The 13,427-nt window shown below is 39.2% G+C and overlaps 1 long non-coding RNA gene and 1 other non-coding gene across 2 annotated transcripts in view; one reads left to right on the top strand and one right to left on the bottom strand.

Moving 5' to 3' along the window:
• Positions 1 to 5,279: 5,279 nt before the first annotated feature.
• LOC129641671 (uncharacterized) overlaps positions 5,280 to 13,427 on the bottom strand; it is a 121,929-nt gene continuing 113,781 nt past the window's right edge. The window contains exon 5 of the long non-coding RNA XR_008709389.1: positions 5,280 to 5,671. This is a non-coding gene — a long non-coding RNA (uncharacterized LOC129641671). The remainder of the gene's footprint in view (positions 5,672 to 13,427) is intronic.
• Positions 6,896 to 7,042, top strand: LOC129642576 (small nucleolar RNA SNORA62/SNORA6 family). Its single transcript, XR_008709830.1, has one exon. It is a non-coding gene; the product is annotated as a small nucleolar RNA SNORA62/SNORA6 family (small nucleolar RNA).

The following is a 13,427-nucleotide window of genomic DNA, read 5'->3' as shown; positions in this document are numbered from 1 at the left end:
ATGTTTGGGAAGACATTGCAAGCTTTAAAGCAAGAGAGTCACACAAGCAAATTTATGTTTCCAAGTACACTCGAGGGCATCTGAACGAGGAAATGAGCTCGTGTACTCCGGCAGAAAGTCAGGGTGGAGATGCCAGCACACGGGTCTAGAGCTTTGTCTATGAGGACTAATAGGCTATATTCAGGCTGTGAGAGGAAGGATGAAGGATGACTCCCAGGCTTCTGACTTTATTAACTGTGAGAAAGATGATGCTGTGATCTTGGGAAAGAGGAGGAGGAGATCCGAAAGAGAAAAAATGATTTTCTGTTTTGATCATCCTGATTTCGTAGGACCTGTGATGCAAGTAACTTGAGAAGTCTCACTTAAATTATGGGGCTGATAACAAGTCTGAAACTGAGGAGAGAGATCTGGCCTGAAGACAGACTTGGTAAACATGAGCGAATAGATACATGTGAATGAAACTTTCAGAGTACATAGATGGAGAAGCAGATCCAGGGCAGAATCCTGACAAATACTAACATTTAAGGGACAACAAAAAAGAAAGTGAAAAAGTAGCTCAGTCGTGGCCAACTCTTTGGGACCCCATGAACTATACAGTCCATGGAATCCTCTTGGCCAGAATAATGGAGTAGCCTTTCCCTTCTCCAGGGGATCTTTCCAACCCAGGGATCAAACCCAAGTCTCCCGCATTGCGGGCAGATTCTTTACCAGCTGAGCCACAAGAGAAGCCCAACAAAAACAAGAGGAACTCAAATAATAACTGAAACAGAGTGGCCACAAAAATAATGAGAAAATTTTGTGGATGCAGTCAACAAATTCAGGGAGGAAATGGTAAAAGGAAATAATGAATAATGAAATAATGCAAAAGCTGAGAAGTATATGGCCACAAGGGGCTCTTGATAAATCTGGTGAAAGCAATTTCTGTGAAATGATGAGGAGGGTAGACCCCAGACTGCAGTGGATATGGTGTGAATGTCACTCAATTAAAAAAAAAACAAAAACACAGCAATTGTAGGCGATTCCTTCAATAAATTCAACTGTGAAGTGGAGAAGATGGGGAAAAGTTTGGGAGGTTGTGTTTGTTTTCTAGGCTGCCATAACAAATTACTTCAAACTAGATGACTTAAAACAGTAACCAATTATTCTCTCACAATTCTGGAGGCCAGAAGTCTGAAATCGGGTGTCATTAAGGCCAGTGACCCTCTGACGTATCTAGAAGAGAATTTCTCCTTGGTTTGAGCTTCTGAGGGTTCCTGGCAATAATGAGTGTTCTTAGCTTGTGGCTGAAGCACTTGATCTCCATCTTTACATGGCCTTCTTCCCTCTATATCTGTGTCTCTATGTCTGGATCTTTTTTTTTTTTTCCTTTCTTTTCTAAAAACACCAGTCATTGGATTTAGGACCCACCCTAATCCAGTAAGTATCTTACTCAGCTCAGGCTACATGTAAATTGGGTGGCCTAAACAACAGAACTGAATTTCTCACAGTTCTGGAGGCTAGACATCTGGGATCAGGGTGCCAGTATGGTCGGGTCCTGGTAAGAGCCCTCTTCCAGATTGCAGGACAACTTCTTAAAGGAGGGCAAAGAAAGTAGGAAAAAAGGGCAAGCTAGCTCTTTGGATTCTTCTTCATCCTATTCATGAGGGCTCACAGTTCTGGAGGCTAGACATCTGAGATCAGGGTGCCAGCATGGTTGAGTCCTGGTAAGTGATTTTTATTTTTGTTGATTTTAATACCCATGTTCTCTAAAGATGACAATTATTTCATAAGAGATTCTTATAAAATTTTATGAGATTTTACACCAGATCTGAGACTCACAGAGAAAATTGTCCCTGAAGGGTAAAAATGGTAAGGTCATAATAACTTAGTATAGTTTCTTATGGGTCTCAACAACTGTTTTAAATCTTCTGAAATTATAGTAGTATAGACAAGACATCTGGCATAGAATAGAATAAGATTTGTATTTTATTCCCTACTAGATTTTTTCTAGGATGGTGTGATTTTAGAGTAATCCATTTCCATGAGGAATATTTTGGCTACTTGTTTACAAATCACCAAAAAAAAAAAAATCTTGTTTATATTCTGTTTAAGTAAATTGGCCAGTTGAGAAGCATATCATATAATTACAGTCTGTTATCATTTTATTTGGATTAAAATAATTAACTTATATACCTTGTTTCCTCATGGCATGACTAAAGAAAATAAACAGAACAAAACCAGATCCCTTACCTTGAAAAAGAAAACAGACAAAATTTCAAGGCCAGTGACACAAAAGCTGTTTGAAATGCTGGGGTCCATTCTCTCTTTACTGTTTCTGTTAGAAGAATTAGAATTCTGAATTCAATTGGTGACAGCTATTCAGATAACTAAAAAATGCAGAAAGGATAATTCTCATGTCATATTTTCATTCCTGCATTCATCCTTATTGTTTCAACTGAATTTCAGCAATCTAGAAATACATACATGTTATTCTGGTACCAGTGGAATAACCATATTTTTGTTAACTTTTAGTTTCTTCCTAAGGCGGGGGTGTGGAGAAGACAATGGCACCCCACTCCAGTACTCTTGCCTGGAAAATCCCATGGACGAAGGAGCCTGGTAGGATACAACTAAGAGTCGGACACAACTGAGCGACTTCACTGTCACTTTTCACTTTCATGCATTGGAGAAGGAAATGGCAACCCACTCCAGTGTTCTTGCCTAGAGAATCCCAGGGATGGGGGAGCCTGGTAGGCTGCCACCTATGGGGTCATGCAGAGTCAGACACGACAGAAGCGACTTAGCAGCAGCAGCAGTAAGGCGGCGGTGGGGAACAAATTCTGAAAGGAAACACCTGCAGACTCCAGCCTTTAGCCTTTGACTTTTTTGGTGATAGGATCCATAAACTGGTGCATGGACATTCTATATGCTTCATTTCAGGTTGGAACAAGAAATAATTGTGAAGTGTTTATAAATGATCATCTGCTCTTTTACCCTCGTGACAAAAACTCAGCATCCCAGCACATACCAGCACATGCTTTCTCAAAGCCTGCTCTGAAGGCTCTGCACGGGCCTCTCAGGGTCGCATGTGGGGCCCACCATCACCTTTCTGTGATGGTCAGTAGAACTGGGAGCTGAATACTGCCCACTTTGCCCAAGCTTGTCATCATCATACTCTAGCCACTGCTCTTGTCCATCATTCATTGATCTTCTGAACTACAAGAAAGAAACAATAATAGTTATAAATAACAGTCAATTTTCCAAAGATCTCAGAAAAAAATCTACTTCTAACTCCAAGGACATTCTAGGCTGAATGTTATATAGGTTTAAAGTCTTCTTTTTTCACAGGGTTAAATTATTTTGGTGCCTTCCCTAACAAGCTCATAAATTTATGAATTTATATGTCTATAGAGACTTGTAGTCTCTAAAATAAAGACCACTTGTGGTCTCTAAACTAATTAACTAATTTTAAGTTAACTAAAATTAACTCATTTTTCTTTTGCATGAGTTAGAAACCAGCACAGAAATAGTCTCTCCATTGGTTCAACAAGTAACATACCAATTATGTACCAGGCACTATGATTAGCATTAGGTACAGAATGATCAGCAGAAAAGCAACGGGTTCTGGCCCCATGGAGCTTGCAGTTTGGTGAGGAAGACACATAATAAGTAAATGAGTTCATAAATAGAGAGTTGTAAATTCTGGCAAATTCTGCAAAGGTAAATAACAGGGATTTTTAAGAGCATAGAATACTGTAGACAACATGTAGTTTCCATGAGACTATGATGGTAGAGATGAAATCTGATGGCAGAGTAGAAATCTTCAGTAAAGTGCAGACGGAAAAGTATTTCAGGCAGGAGGATGGGTACATGCGAAAGTGAGAAGAGAACATAATACATTCAAAGTAATTAACAAGTTTAATATTTGCATCACAGGAAGGGTAAGAAGGTGGTGAGAGAGTGTCAGGAGAAGAGATTTTATTCTAATAACATTGGGAAGTCATTCAAAGGCTTTGAGCAGGATATTGATGTGATAAAATGTACATTTTTTAATGTATTTGGGTGGCAATGAAAATATCCAAAGACTGAATGTTTGGAATATTTTTTAGGAGGCAACAGCATTAGTCAGAGCAAGTGGTGAAGATAGCTTTGACCACAGTGATAACAGTAAGGAGAACAGAGAATTAGATCTGGTCAAGAATTATGCCTAGATTTCTAGCTTTTGAACTTCTGTGAATGATGACACCATTTATTATGGTAGGGGTTACTGAAGGAGGTTGCAGGTACCATCATGAGCTGGGTTTGGGACATGTCATCTTGGAGTCTTTGTGAGACCTCCTAGTATCAAGCAGGCCAAATACATAGATCTGAGACTCTGGAGAGACTCATTCAAACTGAAAATATGAATTTGAGAGTCAGTGACACATAGATGATCAGTCTAACAATGAGTCTGAATATCGGATGAGAAGAGAAAGAATTCCAGAAACAAGCCTTAAGGAACTTCAATATTTAAAGATTGGGTAGAGTAAAATGAGCTAGCAAAAGAAGTCTGAAAAGGGCAAGAGGGAAAAAGACCCCAGGAGAATGGCTTTGTTTCAGAAGACAAGGAAAAGGATTGTTTTAAGGACAGAATGATTTGCTGTTGTGAAATCAGCTGAGGAATCAAGTAAAATGAAGGCTGAACAGTATCCTTTAAATTCCATGTCCTAAGGATGATTGGTGGCCTTAGCAAGAGCTATTTCAGGAATGATGGGGGTGGAAGCCAGATCGAAGGGAGTGAGGAGTGTGTAGGAAGTGTGTTGTTCAACAAAAATTTGCTATTTTATGAGCCTTTCATATGTATGCTATTATCTAACAGGATGTGGCAATTATGTATGAATAATATTCAGTTGCCTGGTTATTCTGTAGGTTTGTTGTTGATGAAAGAAAGAGAAAAAAGAGGAAGGAAGAAGGAAAGAAGGGAGGGAGAGAAAGACAAACATTAAATTAAGTCAGTTTTACTAAGTAATAACTGCAAATGAGATGCTGGCCAGTGATCTAAATGTACCAGCATCACCTTCTGTTTAAGACTCAGGGGTAAGATTTCACCTAAAACACTGGTAACATGAAATATTTTACTACATTTGAAGAGCAGACATTTACCTGACATTAATTGTATCTAGTGAAACATTTTGTGGCTTGTTTAATATTCTGTTCCAAGATCTCTCTTCTCAGCATGGCCAATTGAAGAAAAGAAGAAAAGGCCTCTTACAATTAAAAGATATACTTGCCTCCAGAATTCTTTTGCTTTTATTACATTGACTGAACAAACATTATACTAGACTTACTGTCACCTAGGAAAAGGCTTTTATGAGTAGAATTTTACTTATTTATATTCATTGCACAGAAGTTCAGCATGTGATTTAAAAGAAAATATTCACATTTTTAAAAACTTATATTGTGTCCATTATAATTTCTCCTTCAATTCATGTTCCAAGTTGCATCAGTCCTTCCAGCCATGCCTCATGTCCTCCTACTCAATCCCCTCCACTGACTTAACCCTGCTTTCAATCACTAGGTCTTCTGCTACTCTTGAGGTTTGTCCAATATCATTTTCCTCTGGGACACTCTCCAACTCTCAGAAGTCTCCATTTCCTGTCTCCTCCTCCACCAGTTGGAGGAATGATCCACACTTTCCAAACACCTTGAAGCCCTAGAGTGGAGAGTGGAAATTTTAGTTATATGTTTTATGGGAGAAAGGAGTGGAACACTGGTGCCAGGAAGATCAGTGACAAGAACGTGTCCTGAATGTCCCACACACAGCCTAATATCTTCAGGTTACTCAATTGGTCTACAAATACGTAACTTTCATTCATCTCCGCCCACTTTCTATTCGAATTTCTCTTTTATACCTTTTAAATATTCTTATAAAGGCCCACTTGAGCAGAGGTCCATCAGATTAAAATATACAAGTTAGTGCCAAAGGAGGAACTGAGTTTCCATGGTCTAGACCGTTATAAATTTTAGACTTTTTGAACTTCTCACAAGGAAGAGAAACGACTTTCAGAAGACAGTTCCTCTTTCACCAGTAGTGTTAAGAGATAGTAGTGCTGGGAGATTACCTGAAGGAGAAGGGAAACAAAACAGAAAGAGTCAGAAGGGACTGCAGTGTCTGCTCCAGTTCGCCTGCCTCCTAGCCCCACTGCTCTTCATTGAAACAGAAGAACCAAAAAAGGTTGAAACAACTAGATTGTTTCTAAAGGTAAAAATAAGAACATTCTAAATTTTATTTGAGCATTTACTATTTTCTCAATCCCAAACTATTGTGTATTAGATGTGTTGCATTTGCTCACATACAAAAATTTCAATTCATCTATAGACCACTCTTTGGAGCCAATTTAAGGAAAAAATAAAATCTGTGACTCATCACCAAGATTCTCGTTAGTCTTCTTTCAGCTACAAGGACCCAGCTCCTATAAATAATCTTTTCCCTTATCCTGAGGACCCCCTGCTGCTTAACATTATAAATATGTGGTACTTTATGTAGTAATTATTCTCAACTTTTCCATGCTCCAACCCTTATTTTTCAGCACCAGATCTTTAACTTAAATGAACTCATCTTGCTGATGTACATATTTTTGTGCCTTCATTTCCCCCTATTATTCAGATCAAAATCTTACCATATACTGTGATTCGTCCTTTTCTCTCAGTTTCCCAAATCCAACCAGTTATCAAGTCTTCTACTAACAGTAACTATCTTGTGACCTCTGTTTTATATCAATACTGACTGTCTGCTCAGATGTTTTCTGTGGCCCCTCCATGGGTGTCTGGGACATTCTGGTTCCAGCTCACAGCACACAGAAATCAAAAATAGCTCAGAAATTGTCAACTCTGGCTTTCCTTCTACCTAAACAGGCTACAAAGATGGAGGTACTTGGCTGCCCATTGTTAGAGCTTGAAGTTGAAGCCACTGGCTGGTGAACTCACAAGTGTAGGTAGGGTGCTATGTGAGGGGCAGGCTTTTCACTAACACCACAAGGGTCTCTGGCCCAAGTGGAGTTTGATAGTACCATTTGCTACAAAAGAAAAGAGAAAAAAATATGGAGTTACTTTGACTGAGCACCACCTATCCTCTTAGACTCCACAGAATCAATCATGCATTCAGAGGAGAGAAGTCCACCCAAGTGTCCCCTCCCTTGGCCCTCCTGCTTCTCTGCATTTTCCTCTTCTCAAAGCTCTGGAACTGCAGAGATCAAGTCTCCTCCCCACTTTTCTTCCTGGGTGTATAGGGCATCCCTTGTGGAAATCTCCAATTCAGCTATGCCTGCCTCTTGATTTGTTAATATGGAAATTCAACAAATATTTTACCTCCCCAGCACCAAATCATTCTCTATAAATACAGTTTTACTACAAAATGTTATTTTAGATATCAGATTTTGGAGTAATACTTGCTTTTGCTTTCATTCCTGCTATAAGTATCTGTCCCTACCCACATACACTGGCACGTGCATGCACACACACACACACACACACACACACACACACCACACACACACACACACACACAGAAAATGCATGATATGAACTGTCTAAAGAGGCTATCAGATGCTAAAAAATATACAAAGGACAGGCACATTTGTATTTGTATTTTTTGAATTGTAGTTGCTGCTACTTGATCTTTTCCCTCTAGTCTCTAACCCTAAATCTATCACCATGGATGCCATGTCTCTTAAATGACTCCCTGGTTACTTTCCCTGCAGCTCAGTCCCAGATATGGCAGTTATCTGCTCAAAACACTTTTACTGCCTCCCTCCCTGCAAAATAAATTCAGAACTTTTAGCAATGTGTGGAAGATGGTTTGCAAAAAATGGTCACAACTTTTCCCATCCCTGTATGCATAATCTGTGCCATATGACTTTGCTACTCCTGCCAACAAGAGATGGAATCTATTTTTCCACCCTTGGAATCTGGCCTTGGTCATATGACTTGCTTTGGTCAATGGAGCATTATAAAAATGTGACATATCTGAGACTTACAGAGTGTTTGTGCATTGGGACTTGCCTTCTCTTGCTACCTTTGGTCTCCTGAGTCAACCCATGTGAAGAAGCCCATGCTTCCATCCTGGAGAATGAGGCCTACTAGAGAGTGGAGCAGAGCCATGGCGTCTAGAACCAAGGTCAGCAAACTCCAGTCACAGACCAAATTCAACCTGCCCTGTGTTTTGGTACAGCCTGAGCTAAGAATGTTTTTATAGAAAAACATTAACAATTGATTTGATGATAAGGAGTTCTACCTTTGAACCTAATTATGATATTACCCCTTCCCCCCCAAAAGTTCAATTCTCCTTATTAGAAGACCTGTATCACAAAAGAAATTACTCAATTTTTATTTTACTTTTAATTTGTCCATTAAAAACATCTATGGAGATAGTTTCATCTCTTATTATATATGTACATATGTAATATCATCAATATTTTATTTTGACCTGAAAAGCTGACCTTTTTACTACCTGATCCCATATAGAAGAATTTTGCTGACCCTGCTCTGGAACACCCAGCCTACCAACTACCAGTCCTTTATGAAAGCCATTCTAGAACCCCGCCCAGCCATACTGCTGATGTGCTGCAGGAATCAGCTGACTCTGCCCAAACAAGCCAACCTACAGAGCCATGAGAAGTAACCGATTCTTGCTATTTGAGATACTAAACTTAGGGGTGGATTGTTATACAGCAAAACCTAACTAATTCATAACATATGCAGAGGATGAGGTGGTTAGATAGAATCACCGACTCAATGGACATGAATTTGAGCAAACTCCATGAGATAATGAAGAACAGGGAAGTCTGGCATGCTGCAGTCCATGGGGTTGCAAAGAGCTGGACATGAATTAGCGACTGAACAACAACATGCAAACTGCTTTATGATCTAACTTAGGACCCTGTATCCATGTCACCTCACCTCTAAACTAGATTCAGAAACCTCAGTTCTATTCAGTTTCACAAACCTACCCTGTCTGCTTAACCTCCAGCCCTCCTTCAGTCTAGAATGTGCTCTTCCCCCAACCACTTCTTCTGGACTCTTACTCATAAATGGTGACCTTCACAGGTCTCCTGGTCACACTCAATTTCATGCTGCTCTGATATCTAGAGCAATTTTTCCTACATGATAGGTTCCATGTTGTTTTCATCATTGTGTCCCATCTACTTGACCATAAAAAATGTGTCGTTGCTCAGTCATGTCCCACTCTTTGTGACCCCATGGACTGTAGCCTACGAGGCTCCTCCATCCATGGGATTTTCCAGGCAAGAGTACTGGAGTGGGTCGCCATTTCCTTCTCCAGAGGATCTTCCTGACCCAGGAATTAAACCTGGGTCTCCTGCATTGCAGGCAGACGCTTTACCCTCTAAGCCATATTTGTTAAATCATGTCTCCATTCTATTTACACAACTTTCTTGCCCATTAGCCCTGACATACACATACTTGAACCACTCTTGAAGATATCTTTGATTTTTGCTAACCCTCCAAAAATTACAGTGATACCTTGACATTATTCTTCAGGAGAAGATATTCTTACCAATTTACTTGATAAATTTCTGGTTTGAGTCTATCAAAGGAAATAGATTTGACTTATGCACTATATTTTGATGAACACAAAGCATATTGTTTGTAAGTGGGAGAAAGAGGCAGATTTTACTCTTCAGTCTTTTGTGCTCATTGTACTATTTCCTTATGTCCCCCAAAATTCTTAATTTTAACTTTTATTTTGGCCTGAAGATGTGTCTCTATGCTATTTATTTTTAAATGTGGTTTTAGTACAGAGTAACCATGAGTCACAAAGAGGTTTCCTGCCAAGAATGGATCACCTGACTCTCTACCACCTTCCAACGAATGACTCTTCATACTCTATCCCACTAATACTCCAACTATCTCATCCTCTCTTCTTCCTTTGTCAGGTACAATAACCTCCTTCCTTACATTGAATTTTATATCCCAAAGTAAAAAAATTAGAGTTAACTGGTATATTTTTATATCTGTGAAAATGTTTTTGGATATTTCAGTATAAGATGAAGTTCATCACAATTTTTCCATAAAATTTAAAAAAAATCATATTTATTTTAATGGTTTTTTACTTAGTTACAGTTTTGAGGGGAAATATGTTCTATCCTTTCATCTTTTTTCCTCTTTCTTTCTTCTCAACCTTTCCTTTCTTCTTAATTTTTAACAAACATTTAGGATTGACTAATGTATATACTCATTGGAAAAGACTGATGCTGGGAGGGGGATTGGGGGCAGGAGGAAAAGGGGACGACAGAGGATGAGATGGCTGGATGGCATCACTGACTCGATGGACATGAGTCGGAGTGAACTCCGGGAGTTGGTGATGGACAGGGAGGCCTGGCCTGCTGCAATTCATGCGGTTGCAGAGTCGGACATGACTGAGCGACTGAACTGAACTGAACTGAATGTATATACAGTGACAAAGACCCTTCTCTAAGGCTCTCTCTTGCTTTAATGCAGTGGAACTTAGGTGAACAATTTCTACCACCATCCCCAGGGCACCTGACAAACTCTGGAAATAGTTCGGTTGTCACAATTCAGGAGTGTAGGGGTGGGAGTACTATTGGCAATATAATGGGTAGGGCATAGGGATGTTGCTAAATTTTCTATAGTGCACAGGGTAGCCCCCAAACAATAAGGAACTATCTGCCCCCAAATATCAATAGGGTTGAGGTTGAAAAAGCTTGCTCTAAGGTATCCAATGTTTTTTTTTGTCACAAGATCATTGTTCACAGTAGAATAATTTCCCTTTTTCATTCCTCTTGACTTCCATCTCAAACATTGAGAATTCTAAATTCCCATTTTTTTTAAAGCTATGGGAATTACCACTCTCTTTATGATGTCTTTTTTATTCCTACTACTGAATGTAATATCTCCTTTCTCTTAAATCTCACAGTATTTTGTCTATATCTTTCTCATTGATGATGTCAAGCAACTGAGCACTGATCATGTTACTTTTTCTATGAAACTAGCGATCTTTATTGGAAACTTGGGAAATCTCTCAATCTCATTGGACCTCAACTTTGTCACCTGCATAATAAAGGTGACGGTGTGATACCTCTAATACTCTTTCCAGCTCCTCTCTTTTGATTCTCTCCTTGTCAATCATATGTGATCCTTGTCCCCACATACCAGTATGCAAATGAAGTCATACCTCCGAAGGACTCTTGTTCTAACTTGTCACACTAGCACCCACCATCATCCATTAAAATTCTTTTCAGACTAATTATAGAGCTCTGGCTCAGTTTTGGGGGGGAATTGAAAAACACTCAAAGCAATGACTAAGAAGTTATTGATAGACACATAGAGATTACAGTGATTTAAATATGAAATATCCCAAGTGGTTACAAATATCAAGAGAAGAGGGCTACATCTCTATTTCATCCTATGTTTTTAGTCCCTTAATCCAAGTGGAATTTAAAACACTGTCCTACCACTTATCCCTATAATCTGTCTTCTCAGAATGGTTTTCTGAACCTTGGAAACAACCTACATATTATGTAAATAATGAGGTGTCATATCATAAAAAGTGAGATAATTATATACTATTTTAAAGACATAACTAAATTGTTTACATTTTTTTAATCAAAGTAGCAACATATTTCAGTTCTATGTTTAGTCAAAACACAGATTTGGGAAATAGGGGCTTTTTATAGCTTGTCAGTCTATTTTTATTTTTTTAATAAATCATTCCATGATTAACCATATAGTCTGTTTCAATTAACTTCACCTCACAGTGTTCTTTAGAAACTCTAATTACACCTTAGATTACCATTCAGAACACCTGCTCTTGTGGGTTTCGGTAATTTCAGCCTTGAATACTTTGACACAAAGAGCTATAATCATTGAGAATTTTATGGTTTTTTAAAAGTATTCTGTGCCCCACCTTACTAGCTAACTACAACCTACTTTATATGCCATGACTTTTTGCTTACTGAAGCTACTGTCTTTTATCTTTCATCTTGAGTCACTAATTTAGGGAAATGTGGATACTTAGCATGAAAACCATGAACGTCTAGTGTCCCCACTCTCCGCTTATATGACGTATAACAGATCACTGCTGTTGCTGCTGCTGCTAAGTCGCTTCAGTCATGTCCGACTCTGTGCAACCCCAGAGACGGCAGCCCACCAGGCTTCCCCGTCCCTGGGATTCTCCAGGCAAGAACACTGGAGTGGGTTGCCATTTCCTTCTCCAACGCATGAAAGTGAAAAGTGAAAGCGAAGTTTTCAGTTGTGTCCAACTCTTTGCAACACCATGGACTGCAGCCTACCAGGCTCCTCCATCCATGGGATTTTCCAGGCAAGAGTACTGGAGTGGGGTGCCCTGCCTTCTCCATATTGGAAAACAAAAAAGAGAGATCTGAGCATTAAATTCCTAGAGAGCCCATTCTCTTATCTAATGACATCATTAGGCAAGATGTGTCAAGCTTTCAATAAGATAAAGAATACCACACACACAATGACGTTTTTATTCCAATGTAAGTAATTTAAATGTCTATAGTTTGCACACACAGCCTAATGGCCAATGGTAACAATCAGGAGTTAACTGCACATACAATTCTCTATTATGATTAAATTTCCCCTATCAAATCTCTTTCATAACTGACATATGCTAAGCTTCACATTTTTAACTCTCATTGTTAGCATGTGGAAGACAAATTAGAAATGTGGGATATGGCAGTATTAATTTCCTTTGGTGGCTCGGAACAAGTTTGGTGGGCATATATCTTGCTGTGCTGTGCTTAGTTGTTCAATCATGTCCAACTCTTTGTGACCCTATGCACTGTAGTCTACCAGGCTCCCCCATCAATGGGGATTCTCCAGGCAAGAATACTGGAATGGGTTGTCATGCCCTCCTCCAGAGGATCTTCCCAAGCTAGAGATCAAACCCAGGTCTCCCACACTGCAGCCAGATTCCTTAGCATCTGAGCCACCAGAGAAGCCCAGGAACACTGGAGTGGAGCCTATCCCTTCTTTGGGGTTTATTTCCAGCCCAGGGTTTATTCCCAACCAAGGAATTGAATTGGGGTCTCCTACATTGAGGGCAGATTCTTTACCAAGGAAGATACCAGGGCATATTCCCTGAGCTACCAGGGAAGCCTGGACATATATCTTAAGCCATCTTATTTCACCTGGAAAGCTATACTCACCATTCTGGGCTCTAAGAAAATAGGCCTAACTTCAAACGGACAAGGTGTTTATCAGAATTGATAATTTATTGCTCTTTTTGTAATTAATCAGATGTGAATATATTTTAACATCACTCCTACCTATCCCACCAATACTCCAACTTTCTTGTCCCCAATTATTTTTATTATAAAGTCCAATATATATCTAACCACTACAAATTCCAGTTGATAAACTAGGATATTTGCTTATGCTAGTCTTAAAACTGAAATTATGCAAGTAGT

This window comes from Bubalus kerabau, chromosome 1, assembly GCF_029407905.1.
Source record: "Bubalus kerabau isolate K-KA32 ecotype Philippines breed swamp buffalo chromosome 1, PCC_UOA_SB_1v2, whole genome shotgun sequence".
Classification (NCBI taxonomy): Eukaryota; Metazoa; Chordata; class Mammalia; order Artiodactyla; family Bovidae; genus Bubalus; species Bubalus kerabau.
This window is presented reverse-complemented; position numbering and strand designations above follow the sequence as displayed.